The following is a 15,006-nucleotide window of genomic DNA, read 5'->3' as shown; positions in this document are numbered from 1 at the left end:
GGCGTGAGCCCCCGAAGGGGCGCCTCACCTCCACAAGACACGGTCCAGGAAGAGAGAGAGCCTATGGACTTCGGGAAGGTCCGCGCAGTAAATCCCTTTAAAATGGTGGTATCCGAGGAGGGGAGGCTGGGTTATAACCATAGGGAAACAGGCTTTTATTATATGAAAATATTTGTGTTTGAGAAGGGGGGGAGGTGAAGGAGTGGCCCAACCCAATTCCTGCAATGAGAAACTAGTTTTCACAACATTTCTGGAACCACCTCCCGTGATTTGTCACTAACATGGTGCCCTATGATCCTTCTTATTGCTTTGTTGTCCTCCTGGTTTCAAAAAAACAAAAATAAAAACAGTTCTTTCCCACTTCCATGGTGCACTGATAGAATTTATGTAAACACCAGAGTAAACGTGTCCTGGTCTGATATCCAGAATAGAAAGAACACTTTTTTTTTAACTCTTTCATAAGTAACCCAAAGTTTCCAAAATTGTCTCCCAATAAGGTTGTCTGAGTTTTAATTGGATGACTTAACTTGAATTGTGTACAGAGTAATGGGTCTTTGAATTTGTTTTTAAACTAGAAATTCAGGAAGTATTAAAGTAATAATAGGAGGCTATCCTTCCAAAAATACCTTCCCTTTGGGAAGTAAGAAGTTTCACACTTAAAAAAATCACTCAATCATAGTCCCCATATAAAATTGTGATGTTCAATGCCTCATGATAAGTCCACATTTCTATGATTACTTCTGTGCACACTGTGTGGCAAATAAAACTACTAACAAATACAAATTCCATGAAATACAAGCAACATCTTCGAGAAAACCTAATAATGGAAGCCCTCCTTAAATTTCTTTAGGGGAAAAAAGAAAATTGGAGTTCTGTGTCTGTCATCGCCCGAATGGAATCAGTTGCTGCATGACCAGAATGACAATGAGACACACACTCTCATTTGGGTAGAGGTAAAATCAAGACCAAAAGATAACCTGAGAGTTCTGGGTTAAGGTTAGGAAAAATCTTGGTAAACAAGTCACTAAGCTGAATGTAGGGCAGCAAGCCCAAAAGAACACAAAGGTAGACATCCACACAAAAGACCAAGAAAAACCTGCAGTGACCCATCAGATGACTCTAACTCTGGCAGTAAAGGATCTTCTGGAATCATGGAGAAGAGTAAAGAAACCCGTCTTTTATCCTCTCTCCGTTTGTGCTCAAATTAGGCTGTACCCCAACTCTCAGCAGAAGACTGCTGAGAAACCCGCCATCTGAACACTCTTGGTACCACATGTTCCGCTATGAGGTAGAACCATCCCCATTTGAGGAGAGTCTATGACTGCCATTAAAACTGACCAAAAGAGTACAAAGAATTCCCATGTCACTAAACAGAGATCCTCCTCTACTTTGAGAAAGCAGTGAAGTTGCCTTTTCATAATTCATAAACTTTAATAATATATTTTATTTATTTATGTGAGAGAGAGAGAGAGAGAGAGTGACTAGGGAGACGGGCAAAGAGAGAAGGAGAGAATCTCAAGCAGACGAGGCGCTGAGCTTGGAGTTCGATCTCATGACCTTGAGATTGTGACCCAAGCCCAAATCAAGAGTTGGTTGCTCAGCCAACTGAGCCACCAGGTGCTCCATAATTCATAAACTTTTAAGGGCCCTAGAATAATAAAATTTTGAAGAACAGTGCTTTAGAAATATGTATATCCCCCCTCCCTTTAATAAATAAGAAATATGGAGCCAAGAGAAAGAAGGTAAAGAAGTTGCTCAATGTTACATCTCTGGTTAGATCAGATTCTGAACTAAAATTCAGAATCCTAAATCTCTAGTATGCTAGCGCAGTGATTCTCAAAGGTTCTGTACATTTGAATCACTTGGAGAGCTTTGAAGAAATCCTAATACTTAAGCCATACCCCACACCAATTAAATCAGAATCTCTGCAGATGTGGCCTAGGCATCTAGGTTTTTCCAAGTTCCCAAGTTAATTTTGCTCTGCAGTGAAGTTTGGAAACCATTGCAACTAGTTCTTTACAGATGCCAGGAAAACCAGCCAAGGAGTCTCCTCAGACTTAGCTGGATCAAATCCCTCCCCTGTGAGCTGATAAATTGGGATTAATATCCCCATTTTACAAGTTCCGAAGAACAGAGCTGCTATAATATTCCTGATAAATGGTCATCAGAGTCTGTGTCAACACTTCCGTAGAGGAGTCCTCAGCACATGGGAGGCATGGCTGGGCCTCCAGTACTGGGCACTTCTGATTGTTCAAACCTGACCACGCCTCCTCCGCTTATCTTCTCCCCTTCAACTCCAGCTCTGCCTCTTGGAGTCCACAGCCTGAGCAGTCCCTTCCACTCCTTAAGGGCAGCTGACATTCCCTCCTTCTCCATTTCTTTTCTTCACTAGTATTATAGGAGCATGGGAAGACTCTCTGTGAGAAAAACTTCTTTTGTGCACAAAAGGAAGCTAGAAAAAATAGGGGCATGACTGATTTGAATATAGAGTAACACATTAAAAAGATTGTTTCGTCTCTGCGTTGCCCATGAGGTAGGAACCCAGCTCCGTGGTCATGTCCGCTTTGTTATGTGCCTTTTGAGTATATGGCACCTACAGTACTCCATGCTAAAGATACTAAGATACTCCAGGAAAAGGAAAAACCATTCTTTTCAGTTTAGGATTACTAACAGCTACTGTTTATGAGCAATCTCATATGTGCCAATCCCAGAGTTAGGAGTAAAACTCAGCTATGCAAATACATACGTACATAAACGAAAAATGAAAAAGAGTAAAACTCAGCTATGCAGTAAGGTGATACACGGTTCTCACCCCACAAACAACTCATTTGTCCACATCGATTGCACTCACTCTGCTCAAGTTGTGCAGAGGGAAGGAGCAGCATAAGGACTTGGTTGGAAGGATGAACTTCTATGGCTTCTTAGTATAAGATTCTTACAAGGGCACCTCAGAGAGCTCTTTATAATCAATACAAGAAAGAGACTTAATATGTTTTAAGTAATATGTGCCTGACATAAATGGTGCTTCTCAAAATGTATCTTATTATGGAAGTCCAAGGACTAAGCCTCAGGGCACTTCAATGTTTAGTGCCTGGGAACTGGAGGTGCAACCAGCAAAAGACACTTAAGAAGAAGCAGCCAACAAGAAGAGATGGCAATCGGGGTGCCTGGGTGGCTCAGTCAGTTGTCTGCCTTCTGCTCAGGTCATGATCTGAGCCTCTCCCTCTGCTATTCCCCCTGCTTGTACTCTCTCTCTCTCTCTTAAATAAATAAAATCCTTAAAAAGGAAAAAAAAATGTATCTTATTAATTCCTCATAACTACATAGTGAGATACTGAGACTCAGATGGTTGATTTCTCCAGCCCCATACAGGAAGTAAGTAAAGAAACTGAGATTTTAGGATCTGTCTGACTCTTTCTACAGGTAGTCTGCATTACAGTAATATTTCAAACTGGGTTAAGGATTCATTGACAAGTCTCATGAAGAGAAAGATTTTAGACATTTTTACTAGTTCTTAAGAATATGATGCTGAATTCCATAAATACGTACACTCAAACTATAATTGGTAACTCTACTTTCACCTTTTACCTCTGAAAGAGTGTATCCAGTTGGACCTGAGAAAAACCTTTCATTACTGAATTAGGTAAATTCAGTATTAGGTAAATTGCTCTCAACTACAAGCCTAATGTTGGCAAATAAAATACAAGGTGATCAGTTAGACTAGAATTTCAGAGAAACAACAAATAATGTTTTGGTACAATGATGTCCCAAATATTGCATGGGACAAATACCCACATTGAGCATCCATATACTAAAAAACTATTCACTGTTTATCTGAAATTCAAATTTAGCTGTGCATCCTACATTTTTATTTATTTGCTAACTCTTACAGCCCTAAGCAAACTAGAAAATTCAGCTGAAAGTGCCATAGCAGTAAGGATATAAGTAAATATATTATTTCACATAACAGTAAGTCCAAAAAGAACAACTCATCCACTCGACAGTGACATCAAGGAATGCGTTCTTTCTCTACCTTACTCTTCTGATGTGCACAAGGTATAAGCTAGTGTCCTTGGGCTTCCTCTTCTCATGATTGCAAGATGGCAGTGCAAATCCAGGCATTGTATTGAGTTACTACTTCTTCTAGAGGAGGAGGAATTATTCCTTTCTATGGGTCTCTCTTTGGATCAAGGAAACCCCTCCCAGAAGTTTTGTAGCAGGTCATCCCTTGTGATTCATTAGCTAGAGCCCCATCTCATACTCATGTATGCATCAATTATTGGCAAAGCCAGCTGTGACTGATTTAAAACAATCAGAATGCATTCTGTGTGTCTTGGGTAACACTTCTCTGAAGCACATGGCCAAACAGAGGAGGATAGATAACTGAACAGAGGCAGAATTCTGGTTGAACTTCAGAGTGGAGAAAAGAATGGATGCTACCATCTTCTTTCCTGTTCACTGCTAAAACATCCCAGCTCTCAGCCAACTATTTCTTGGCAGTACTCAGTAAAGGCCCTTAGTTACTGAGAGAACCACTGAAGCAGGAACCTACTGGCAACAGCAAAAGATCCTAAGAGAACCCCATCACATCATTTCCATCTCATTACATAAGCTTACATCTCGCACCCGTATTTGCCTTTGTACACTATACTATTGATTAAAGGATTGCCTAAATCAGCATCGTCATAAAAGCCCCTGGAAGACTTTCCTCTTGAGGTTTATCCAAACTCAGCATCTGTACGAAGTTCAGAGATTTGGACTAATTTCACCAGTTAACATTGGTGCAAATAATCCAGTCTTATTCGATAAATATTTATTGAATTGTTACTACAAACTCACAATTGTGGTAGGAGATACCAAAAGTTCTAACATAATTTTGGCTCTCAAAGAATTTATAACTTCATTAGCATACTTCTCTTCAGAAGGCAAAATTTATAGAATGTAAGAACTCATTCCCTTTGTAAGAAGTCTTAATTTACAGTTCTTTGAAACAAACTATACAGGTTCCATTTACAAACAGCTGCTAAAGCCTACCTTCCTGACAAAGATCCCTCAGGAATTATTCCATTATCCCACTACATCAGCTTCTTGTCATGCCCATGATGTAACAGCTAGGACGAAGATAGTGACCATGAATATTAGACATTTGTCTTCATCTGCTGTCCCTTCCAATCCACTGGCTGTGCTTTAAAGCTTTCGGGTTTCTCCAAAAGTGCATTAACAAAACATTTATTTATTTACACTAGATTAAAATATTTAATTTTAGAAACTATTTTCAGTCAGCTAATGCAAACTCATTAATGTCCTCATCCTACCATGTACCCAACCAACCATTTTATGTGACAAAAACAATTGTGATTTTGTGGTGATAATTCAGCTTTTATAAAAGTTTTACCATCGAAACTCGCACTTTTTATTCCTATGTTATTATTTGTATGTATGTGTATTACCTATAACCGTATGTGGCAAACTAGAGATGTAGTAAATTTTCATTTCATATTTCACAATATGAATGAATAAATGACCAGTGAATAAGAAAAAAAGCTAGTGTCTCTGCTTTCTTTGATGATGATCCATTTTGTTCTTTGTGAAGAATTAACAATGGCCATTATGTTTTACTGTATTTGCATCGTCAGTATTCTTTCTTAGAAAGCAGTATTAAATGATTAGTATTCATGGTAATAAAGGAAGAGATACCATGTCAGGGACATAAAACATCCATATATACAATTAGTTTTAAAAACTTACAAACATTTCTATCAGTTTAATGCTTTTCTTAGCTTTATCATCACTATAACTGACTAGAAAAAAGACTTGGAAGGTAATATGTTTGATTTAGAACATTTACACATATGCTCTCAAATGACTAGTAGGAATGAAATTATATGTTTTTTGCTGTGAGTTGCATACTGATGGTGTTTTGTGAGCCCCTTTTGCATTAGCACTGGGTCACAGAGAAGAATCTCTCCGAGCCTGCCAATGTGGAGATGAGTTGGTTCTCTCTTCGGGGAAGGTGGCCTAAAATGTAGCAATAGCTAACGTGGGCTGCAAGGCTGACCATATGTTAACTCAATTAACTAGGTCCCAACAGCCATTCCTCGGATCCGACGTAAAAACTGAGCCTGTAGCAGCCAAAACCTTACTTTACTTAGGTGTACTCCGTTTCTTGATCTTTTCTTTCTTTTACTGTTCCCAACTTGCACGTATACCAAGAGCATTATAAATCACGTCCCCTCTTCCCTCCTTTCCACAACCTCCCTCTTCAGGCTAGTGTTGCCAACTCTCCCATGAATTCATCACGTTTGCTACACGTGCAGAGTTTCACAAACGTGCCTCCTTCAGCTATGGGAGTGGGCAGGGATGGCCAGAACCTAGAAACTAGACCAATCAATTAGGGTGTGACTGGAACTTGAGTGAAGACCCACCAAAAGGCGATGTAAATTCAGGCCGCCGAGCGGAACTAAGAATGAGGGGAATGTGTTGGCACGCGGGGGGTGGAAATCTAGCAGGAAGACAGATGGCAGCATCGGAGAGCCCCAGCCAGTGGCAACAGGCAGGCGCCCTGGCAGACAAACAGAAGTCAGGGGCACAGGAGTTGGGCAGCAGAAAACAGGAAAAGGTTCATGAAGTCAAGGAACACTGCTCTCCCTGGGTGTCAAGGTGATTCAGTCCTTCTCTGCCAAGATGCAGTCAGGGAGGCTGGTCCCGGCCAATGAATGCAGGTCCTTAGAAAAGCAGGATTCAAGAACAAGAACCACGGTCCTGGAGAAATTCCTCTAGTCCCTAGTTTAAAGATTTTTTTTTTTTAATTTATTTATTTGAGAGAGACAATGAGATAGAGAGAGCATGAGAGGGGGGAGAGCCAGAGGAAGAAGCAGGCTCCCTGCCGAGCAGGGAGCCTGATGCGGGACTCGATCCCGGGACTCCGGGATCACGACCTGAGCCGAAGGCAGTCGCTTAACCAACTGAGCCACCCAGGCGCCCAATCTAGTCCCTAGTTTAAAGAGTTACAATATTAAGATTAGAAAAGTTTGTGGTGTCCAGATTCAGGGAGATCCTAAATTCCGGGTAGAGGAGTTTGCACCTCATTCAGAATCAAGGACAGACACAAAAGGGTTTGACAGGAGCAGAAGAGTAACAGAAGAAATCTATAACAGGTGTTTGGAAGTCAGACCTGGATTTGAAGGCTGGCTTCACCAACTTGCTAGGAAGGTGATAATGAGCAAATGACCTTATCTCCATAAGCCTCGATTTCCTTATCTGTGTACTTTCTTCTTAAAGTGGTCATGAGTATTACGTAAGGTGTGAGGGGCCTAATTTTAGCTGGGGTCACCCTGTCCTTTGAGGTTTAAATAGAATAGATTGAGCCTCTTTCCCGCAAGCAGTGGGCAAAGTCGTTTTGCTCTCCCCTTACAATCCCTCTGGGTATTATTTGGATGAAAAATAAGGGGAAACCCTTCCCCTAGAGTTCTGAATCAGTTTATGGATCACCTTGTCATCCCACACAGGCTAGTCTTTTCTCTGAAGGGTGACAGGCCTCAAGAAAAAATTCCTTCCCTCTCAAAGTATGGCCAGCACAAGCCTACATTCGTAGCTGCCTTTGACTGAAATCTCAGAGACCCTGAAGGGATTTCTGTAGCAGCACCACATACAACTCAAAAATGAGTATTAGAAATTCTCTGGCCACTCTAGCATTAATTTCTTTCCTGTTGCCTTTCTCTGAAGTTTCTATGTTGACTGACCCTCCTCTTATCACTGCTTATACTCCAACGTCAAATTCCTGGTGACTTCTCATGCAGACGACGTAGCTATCTATTCTGTTTTATGGCCGACTTTGAAACTATGCCCCAGAGGTCTCAGCTTTCACACAATTCTCTCCCTAAGCGATATTCTGGTGCAAGGCAAGTGTGAAGAGATCCATGGATCTAATGGAGAGTCTAGACTATAGACAGCTAGTTTTCAGAAGAGAACCTGGGATTAAGACAGCTTGGGGGGGAGTGTCATTCTGGGATTGAAACAAAGAGCAAACACTGACCTCAGAAACTATTCCTTTCAAGAAGCCACATTTCGATTGGATGACTTTGTAGAGGAATAGATGCCCAGGGCATTGTTGAAAACAATACCAGAACTGGCAGGCAGTTAGTGGAATTGACCAGCTGGCTGCAGGGAGGGGAAGAGTAGATGAGAGCCCGACCAGGACCACGGTCACCCCAGGGTGGCTGCGGTAACCCCCCCCACCCACTGTGCCTGGTGAGGAGCAACATCAGAGGCTTACCACCAAGAAGGGGGAAAACACACTCCACTAAAATAATCCAGCCAATCGCTAAACAAACAAACAAGCAAATAACAATAACAAGCCCCAAAGTGGGAGGGAGCGGCCAGTACCTAGAGTTGCTATAATAGATTATCTAAAATGTCTGGTTTTCAACAACAACAACAAAAAATTGAGGCCTGAAAAGAAACAGGAAGTATGACTCATCCACCAGAAAAAAAAGCAGACGGCAGAAACTGCCTGTGACAGTGACCTGATGTCGGATCTAACAGAAAAAGATTTCAAAGTCGCCATTATAACTATGTTCCCAGCACAGGAGGAAGTATGGCTGAAGAAGGAAAGGAAGGTGTGATGGCAGTCAGAGCACACAGAGAACGTCAGTAAAAAGAAGTCAATTATAAAAAAAATAACCAAATGTTGCTGTATGTTCTAGACCCAATAGTACACTTTATAAGAACATTTTATATAAGCAACTATGTGTGTGTATGTGTATGCGTGTGTGTATTTATATGTATATATATATCAATACATTATATATAGTTATTTCTGTGTGTGAATTGTGTTGTTAGGCTCAGAACACATAGAAATATCATATAATTGTAGTACACTTGCCAATAACAGCACAAAGGAGGTGGGTAGGAGCAAAGCTGTAATGAGTTTAGGAAATGACTGACGGTAGGTGATAAAGCAATAATTATATAAGATAGGAAAAGAAAGAAAGAAAAAGGAAGGAAGGAAGGGAAGAAGAAAAGAAAGAAGGAAGGAAGGATGAAAGAAAAAAGAAAGAAAGAAAGAAAAGAAAGGAAAAGAAAAAAAAAAAGGGAATTCCCCATCTGCCTCATGGAAGATAAGGATACCAACTCCTAGCTTCCTTAGCGGTTGCTGGCTAAATTGCCCCTGGCCTTCTTCGGCATGCTCACCCCCACTCTGGTGCGGAAACAAGCCTGGTGTTGCAATGCAGATGCTATAACAGGAAAGGCAAGCCTATTTGCTGCCAGGGCTTCCGAGAATCCCTTTGTCCTCCAGTTGCAGCCTATCCTTATTGGCCCTATTGGTCCAGAACTAATTATGGGCTCTTGCTTCTGCTCTTCCTACCTGACGTTCCAATTTAGAATTATATTTAGAATCAGAAATCTTTCCCCAAACCCCATCTTCTTGGTTAGGCCTTATTCCTATTCTTAATCTCTCTCTCCAGAGGCTAGATCTTGCTCCCTATGTTTCATTTGTTTTCTTACTTTTCTGGGACCTGTTGGGATTGGACCCTTAAACCATCACAATGTTGCCACCTGCTGAACTGGGTGTTTTCTTGATGTTGTGCATCATTAGCAACCCCCTCCACCACCAGGACACACACACACACACACACACACAGTGTTGGACCTCCTTAGTTAAAAAACCAGCACGAAGTAAGTCTAGGTCTCCCTGACCCCTCCCACGTGTCCCTCAAGCCCTTGGGACAGTGTCCAGCCCTTTCCTACACCGACCTGTAGGGATTGTTACGGCTTTTGTGTCTTTGTATTGGTTTTGCCTAAACATGTTCGAGTTTTAACAGCAAATGCTCTGAAGTCTCTTCAGTGTGGATCTCACAGCTTTGGGAAGTAAGCAGGTTATTAGCTTTTCTACTGTGTTTGTAATATTACTTTCTGTCTCCTCACTGTCAGGCTGGTCTTTGCTGGCTTGTTTGTTATTTTTGCTGATCAACGTGTGCCTGCAACAAGCTACACAGCTCACCCCTTCCCTGTTCCCTGCTCTCTTTCCTATCAAAAGCAAAGGAATAAATTTTCTGACTTACCCTGGGCAGAAAATCAGGAGAACCAAGATGATGGAACAGAACTCAAAATCAGAGGAAATAGGGGTGCCTGGGTGACTCAGTCGGTTAAGACTGAGAAAATATTTGAAGGGAATTTTACTTTAGCAGATCATAATATTTCCAAGTCTGACTTTTTTATCTGAGCTACTTCAAACCTACGTAGTGAGTGAAATGACCCTTGAAGTGGGAAGCAGAAGACTGAGGTTCTAATCAAGATTTTTCCTGAGCCAGGAAACCTAGAGTTGTTTAATGGTTCTCCATCTGGAGCGATAAGAAATAATTTAACTTAGTTAATTTTAATATCATAGTTCAACTTTGAACAATTCAATTACATTTAAAATTCTGTCCTTCATAGTTCTGACAAAAGTTACTACCCATAGTAATATTTTTAGAGGCAAAACATTCATCACTTCTCATCCTTTTCTTAAATCTAAATACTACATGCTGATATGAGGTTAGGGGGATGTCCTTCAATTTGTTCAGTGATTTGATATTATTATCAGATCACATCCCAATTGTTAAGGTTCAAAGTTAGGTTTACAATATTAGTTTATATATCGTCTTTAATTAAAAAAAAAACAACAGTCTCCTGTTTCTAAGAGATCTTTAGAAATGGTCCTTGTGTTATATAAACCAAATACTCATGTCTCCTCTAGGTGTACTTGGGCATTATAGATGTTAAATTTGCTTTCTTTCTTATTCTTCTTTTGTCTTCCAACTTGGAAGATGGCTGTGATTGAAACATACGGTTGTATTATGCATCCACATTCATACTTAGTCCTGTAATTTTTTTGTTCATTGGACATTCATAGTAGGCATAATTGTACTTTATAAATCTGTGCTAATTGGTAGCTACTAATTTCCTCTGTTAATTCAGATTCAAGACCATAAATCATGATGCATTTAACCTACCATTCTTTCATTTACAGGCTAAAAATGACAATGTGATATGATTTTTAGGACTTGACAGTCATCACAAAATAATTAGTACATTAGTAATCAGTAATAGCTCAGTATAAGTACATTTGAGATTCACAATTGAATAGAATGGGGGAAAGGTGGTTTTCAAAAGACATGTTTTCGGCTAAAACTAACGGTACTGCCAAATGTTTTAGAAATTTTTGCAATGCAGATAATAAAACTGCAGTGAATTCGACTAGAAATATCAAACTCATTTCAAACAACTGGCTCATTCCTAAGTCAGACCCCCCACTTTGCACTAAGCACCCTCTACATGAATACTGAGGAAGAAACATTTAACTCACCCTGATGAATGCAACATTTTTAACACAAAAAAAATCATTAATGCATGAGAACAGAAGAGTATGGTCTGTTAGCAAATAATTAGGCTCCTGCTGTAATTATCCTCCATTTGAGAAATTTTCTTAATGTAAAAATGATAAAACAAATCATAAGTAGTCACTTAGTTTAATTAGTTAGCAGCACTAAGGCACATTTCGTTTAATCTGTATCCTTTTTCCATACTTTGTTCTAATGATCTTAACTATAGAAAAGCTGAATATTTTACCATTTTAAACTTTTGACAATATCCACATTATAAAATCTTTCTTATATACTCCTGTCTCCCCCACAAAACTTCCCTAGACAAATTTCCAACATCGTGCTTGGTTATTTGTGCTGAGGTGCTAAAGGAGGAGGGAAAGGATTAAGGAAGCATTGCGAGGCCTGAGTTCCAGCAGAAAGGGAATGAGGGAGGGAAGGAATGGGAAAGGGAAGGGACAGGAACGGGGGAGACATCTTGAAAGAGGAAGGAAGAGAAGGAGAGGGGAGGGAAGGAGAAGATTGAAATAAAGAAGGAAGGATGAACCAAAAAACGAACAGTTAACAAGCTGGCTGAGATAGAAGCAAGAACACAAAGATTGCACCCATCACTCATTGGTGATCTAACTGTGATTTTTAAAAATTATCTGTTTAGGGGCACCTGGGTGGCTCAGTCGATTGAATGTTCAGCTCTTGATTTCAGCCCAGATCATGATCTCACGGTCCTGGGATTGAGACCCACATCGGCCTCCTCGCTCAGCACTGAGTCTGCTTGAGATTCTTTCCTTCTCCCTCTCCCTCCCCCTGCTCCTGCTCTCTCTCTCTCTCTTTCTCCCTCTAAAATAAATAAATAAAATCTTAAAAAAAGGATAAAAATGAAGTTTATCTACCTTTTTTTTAAGATTTTATTTTTAAGTAATCTCTACACCCAATGTGGGGCTCAAACCCATAACCCTGAGATCAAGAGTTGCATGCTTTACCCACTGAGCCAGCCAGAGGCCCCTGTTCATTTCTCTCTCTCTCTCTCTATCTATCTATCTATTATCTATGTACTTGGCAATGGATTTTTTAAAAAATCATCCTTCTTTCTCTGGGAAAAAGCACAGGAAGAGAAGACTAAATTCTACCTATGATTCTCAAAAAAAAAAAAAAAAAAAAACAACTCCAACTTCCCCAATAACATTTTTTCCATTTCTTCCATAACTAAGAAAACTTTCACCACCCAACTGGACCAAGTCAGTCTTAATTCTTGGGATCACAAGTTCTTACTGCCTCCTGGAAAATATGACCCTTAATCAACAGAGGGTTCTTAAGAGGGAAGGAACAAACTTCATCTCTGCACTGGAAAGCAACGTAATGTGTATGCTCTATTTTGGATAGACATGCTGGTTGAATTGAGCTGTAGCCAAGTCAGTTTCTTCCCCTGTTTGCATCAGTGGAAGAAAAAAAAAATCAATCTTTCCTTCTAGTAATTTTTTTAAAAATAATTTATGATCGGCAAAGCTTATTTGCTATTCTGATTACATTTTTAAAAACCATGCTTGGAAAGGCTGTGCTAAATGAGTTCTTCCCAACTCTTTATGTGTAATGGTCCTGAGATATTTCAAATGCATATATACATTAAACCATTTCAATACATGAATGAAATCTTGATTTGGACCTATAAAAGCCATTTGAAAATAATTCCATTTTGATTCTAGATCTGAGGTATAAAGAAAGTTTCAAAATAAGGAGTTCCAAAATCCTTATCTATCCTCAAAATTAATGTTTAGTAAAATAAATACTTGATGAATAATCAAGGAAGCATGGTCAGATTCACTGATTGAAGTAAAACAGAAAAAATATGCTGCACACCATTGATTCAAGTTTTTAAGATGGAAGAAGCATTTGAAAACTGTTACTTAATTTCATCAGTTTATGTTCATCTGGCAAGCATTGATATGGCCATACTGGTCAATAAAATATTAAATGCTCTGAACTACTTGGTAAATGGTTGCTGCTCTGAGCCCTTGACTCCCCAGCCACCCTGTTTCCACTCTCCCATTATCTTTGCACCATCTAGAAAATAAAGCGTTAAGGTTGGGGCAGCATGTGTTCTCCAGAATCTGTCCCAAGGCTTTGGAACATTTGTGCTAACTTGTTGGCATCTGAACCATAATGGTATTAGACATTTTCAATATAACCTCTGAAAGGGATATATGTTGGCAGCTTTCACCTCTTGAGAGAATATGTTCGCAGGGGGAAGGAATGATACAATTACCATAGTTTTTGTTAGCTTTTAAGCTGCAAGCTTGTGTGCCCTTCTTTCCTTTAAAATGGTCCAGCCTTGGGGCGCCTGGGTGGCTCAGTTGGTTAAGCAACTGCCTTCGGCTCAGGTCATGATCCTGGAGTCCCGGGATCGAGTCCCGCATCGGGCTCCCTGCTCGGCGGGGAGTCTGCTTCTCCCTCTGACCCTCCCCCCTCTCATGTACTCACTCTCTCTCATTCTCTCTCTCTCAAATAAATAAATAAAATCTTTAAAAAATAAATAAATAAAATAAAATAAAATAAAATAAAATGGTCCAGCCTCTTTCATCGAGTCTCTGGATATCGTTTGAATTTTGTTGTATGGACACAGGTGCCACATAGTGGCTTGATTTCTGTTGCCACTGTAGAGCTCTCTTTCAGTACCATGTTGCTCCTGGTCATGGGGACAAATCATGGCAGGACTGCCTTGTCATCGTGCCTCCTTTCTTCCTACCGTCTTTTCTACTCTTCCCTTGGGTGAAGAAGGAGAAGGTATGTATGTGGAGGAGTTAGCTGGTCCTTTTCCCACCATAATAGTTCTTTTAATAGGTTCATGATCAGAGTGGTTTGGGACCCCAGTATTTTCTTGTACAGATTGTTTAATGTGAGTTCTTGATTTATCTTCCCGGGGCAAGCTTCCCTTGGAACTGGGTTGTACGTGCCACAACCAACAGAAATCAACACTTCTCACTAATAATTACATTCACAGGTCTAAAATGAAACACCTTTACTTTCTCCTTTTCGAATTTAGCTCCCCGGGACTAGGACCACTATGGAGAGAAATCCCTCTCTGCTCTAGAGGCTCATCCCCAAAGCCTGTTTTCAGCTCTGGCATGTCCAGACATCACATCTCTTCCAGGTGGTAAATAAAACTTTTGGGGCACCATCTAGGTGTGAGATCATGCTCGTAAGATTAAATGCTATCTGGATCTCCACTATGGTACATACACACAATACAGTGGGCTACAAGAATGTACTTCCTCTCTCAATTTTCCTTACTACATTTAGCATCTTCTTTTTAGTTCTCCTCCTTAATATTCCCATCCAAGTCAAAGGCATATCCAAAATAATTGTGTGAATTTTTTATTCACATAAAAAAGTACAGAGGTGCTGAATAAAATAGCACCATCTCTTCTTTCTGCACTTTGTGAGAAGACGGTATTTTGCTGATGCAAACTCTCCTCATTTCAGTTTCATTATTTTGTTTTCTCCCTTTTCTCTGAGTTAAAAGGGCCTCAGGTGAGAAGTGATGGAACATTGATGTGTCACATGAAACTTTCTCTTTTCCACTCAGCACTAATGAAAATATTTGCCTTCTACTTAACTAACAGCCTTTTCTTTAAAACTTGCTGAACTT

General features: G+C 40.1%; 1 protein-coding gene across 1 annotated transcript in view; it reads right to left on the bottom strand.

Moving 5' to 3' along the window:
* Positions 1-163, bottom strand: part of TSPAN12 (tetraspanin 12) — a 290,076-nt gene extending 289,913 nt beyond the window's left edge. Inside the window, exon 1 of the mRNA XM_045864349.3 lies at positions 29-163. The gene's annotated coding sequence lies outside the window, so the exon portion shown is untranslated. The remainder of the gene's footprint in view (positions 1-28) is intronic.
* Positions 164-15,006: the final 14,843 nt, after the last annotated feature.

This window comes from Mirounga angustirostris, unplaced genomic scaffold (assembly GCF_029215605.1).
Source record: "Mirounga angustirostris isolate CCGP_5_RB_7025 unplaced genomic scaffold, mMirAng1.0.hap1 SCAF_12, whole genome shotgun sequence".
NCBI classification, from domain to species: domain Eukaryota; kingdom Metazoa; phylum Chordata; class Mammalia; order Carnivora; family Phocidae; genus Mirounga; species Mirounga angustirostris.
Note: the sequence above shows the minus strand (reverse complement) of the source record. Positions and strands in the feature narration are given on the sequence as shown.